Here is a 3,057-nt window from a genome sequence, read left to right on the forward strand (position 1 = left end):
TGGAACGAGCACGATACAGAACAGTCAGGATGAAATCCCGAGGAGCGACGACTGCTTCTCAACCGAGGTCGAAGAATAGCCGTACGCTCGACGCTGCCCCGACCGACTCGACCGGACCGTCGCTTCTCTTATAGGTACCGAGGCGCCCGCCGGAACGCCGGCGACGCACGGGCTTACGCACGGCCGCTTATGGGGGGAACCGCGCGACCCAACCGCCCGCCCGAACGGCCTGTTATAACTTAGAGCGAAAACCAACACCTGTAATTTCCTTAATAATTGAGCTAGGGCAAAAAAAAAAAACGCTATCTTGTAGGAAAAAAGCAGGGGAACACGATGCCGTCGTTAAAAATATAGATTGCCGTGCTCGTTTTCGAGAAAAAAATGAAAAAATGGTCAAAATCGTCGCAGAACAAAAACTCGACACGCTATCTTGTAGGCAAAAATTAGACGAATTCAAAACCGTAGTTAAAAATATCGGTCGTCGCGCTAGTTTTCGAGAAAAAAACAAAAACGTTCAAAAAATTCGAGATAAAAAAAAAAAAACCAGCCTACCAGATAGAAAAAATTACACTGAACAAATATCATATAGGTCAAAATATGTGTTAGCGTACTAGTTTTCGAGATATAGACGAAAAACCGTCGCCGCCGATCGGTACGTCGGTCGATGCGAAAGCACCGCGCGACCGAGCGCCCGCCTAAAAGACCAGTTCGAACATACCGAAAAATCAAGAAACCGTAACTTCCTTAATAATTGAGCTAGGACAAAAAATCGACACGCTATCTTGCAGGAAAAAATCCGGGGAACACGATGGCGTCGTCAAAAGTGCAGGTCGTCGAGCTCGTTTTCGAGAAAAAAAAAAAAAAATTCTCAAAATTCGACAAAAAAATAAAACGATCAGTGGACCGTGTAGAGAATATAAAACTGCATAAGAATCGTATAGACGAAAATTGGCGTTCACGTGCTCGTTTTTGTGGAAAAAATTAAAAAAGCTCTCAAACTTCGAGATAAAAAAAAAAAAAACCATCTACCAGGTAGCCAACGGTAAACGGTACAAGTATCGTACGGGCGAAAATGAGCGTTACCGTGCTCGTTTTCGAGTTATTGACGAAAAACAGCCTGGAGCGATCGCTCCGGCGGTCGACGCGCGAAAGTTTCTAAGTCCGCTCTGCTCCGAAACACCGCTCCGGCGTCAAAAATCGTCGTAGGACAAAAAATAGACACGCTATCTTGCAGGAAAAAATCCGGGGAACACGATGGCGTCGTCAAAAGTGCAGGTCGTCGAGCTAGTTTTCGAGAAAAAAAAAAAAAAATTCTCAAAACTCGACAAAAAAATAAAACGATCAGTGGACCGTGTAGAGAATCTAAAACTGCATAAGAATCGTATAGACCAAAATTGGCGTTCACGTGCTCGTTTTTGAGAAAAAAGTTAAAAAAGCTCTCAAAATTCGAGATAAAAAAAAAACAAACCATCTGCCAGGTAGCCAACGGTAAACGGTACAAGTATCGTACGGGCGAAAACGAGCGTTACCGTGCTCGTTTTCGAGTTATTGACGAAAAACAGCCTGGAGCGATCGGTCCGGCGGTCGACGCGCGAAAGTTTCTAAGTCCGCTCTGCTCCGAATCATCGCTCCGGCGTCAAAAATCGTCGTAGGACAAAAAATCGCCACCCTATCTTGCAGGAAAAAATCCGGGGAACACGATGGCGTCGTCAAAAGTGCAGGTCGTCGAGCTCGTTTTCGAAAAAAAAAAAAAAAATTCTCAAAATTCGACAAAAAAATAAAACGAACAGTGGACCGTGTAGAGAATATAAAACTGCATAAGAATCGTATAGACGAAAATTGGCGTTCACGTGCTCGTTTTTGTGGAAAAAATTAAAAAAGCTCTCAAACTTCGAGATAAAAAAAAAAAGAACCATCTACCAGGTAGCCAACGGTAAACGGTACAAGTATCGTACGGGCGAAAATGAGCGTTACCGTGCTCGTTTTCGAGTTATTGACGAAAAACAGCCTGGAGCGATCGCTCCGGCGGTCGACGCGCTAAAGTTTCTAAGTCCGCTCTGCTCCGAACCACCGCTCCGGCGTCAAAAATCGTCGTAGGACAAAAAATAGACACGCTATCTTGCAGGAAAAAATCCGGGGAACACGATGGCGTCGTCAAAAGTGCAGGTCGTCGAGCTCGTTTTCGAGAAAAAAAAAAAAAAATTCTCAAAATTCGACAAAAAAATAAAACGATCAGTGGACCGTGTAGACAATATAAAACTGCATAAGAATCGTATAGACGAAAATTGGCGTTCACGTGCTCGTTTTTGTGGAAAAAATTAAAAAAGCTCTCAAACTTCGAGATAAAAAAAAAAAAAACCGTCTACCAGGTAGCCAACGGTAAACGGTACAAGTATCGTACGGGCGAAAATGAGCGTTACCGTGCTCGTTTTCGAGTTATTGACGAAAAACAGCCTGGAGCGATCGCTCCGGCGGTCGACGCGCGAAAGTTTCTAAGTCCGCTCTGCTCCGAAACACCGCTCCGGCGTCAAAAATCGTCGTAGGACAAAAAATAGACACGCTATCTTGCAGGAAAAAATCCGGGGAACACGATGGCGTCGTCAAAAGTGCAGGTCGTCGAGCTAGTTTTTGAGAAAAAAAAAAAAAAATTCTCAAAACTCGACAAAAAAATAAAACGATCAGTGGACCGTGTAGAGAATCTAAAACTGCATAAGAATCGTATAGACCAAAATTGGCGTTCACGTGCTCGTTTTTGAGAAAAAAGTTAAAAAAGCTCTCAAAATTCGAGATAAAAAAAAAACAAACCATCTGCCAGGTAGCCAACGGTAAACGGTACAAGTATCGTACGGGCGAAAACGAGCGTTACCGTGCTCGTTTTCGAGTTATTGACGAAAAACAGCCTGGAGCGATCGGTCCGGCGGTCGACGCGCGAAAGTTTCTAAGTCCGCTCTGCTCCGAATCATCGCTCCGGCGTCAAAAATCGTCGTAGGACAAAAAATCGCCACCCTATCTTGCAGGAAAAAATCCGGGGAACACGATGGCGTCGTCAAAAGTGCA

This window comes from Colletes latitarsis, unplaced genomic scaffold (genome assembly GCF_051014445.1).
Source record: "Colletes latitarsis isolate SP2378_abdomen unplaced genomic scaffold, iyColLati1 scaffold0052, whole genome shotgun sequence".
Lineage (NCBI taxonomy): Eukaryota > Metazoa > Arthropoda > Insecta > Hymenoptera > Colletidae > Colletes > Colletes latitarsis.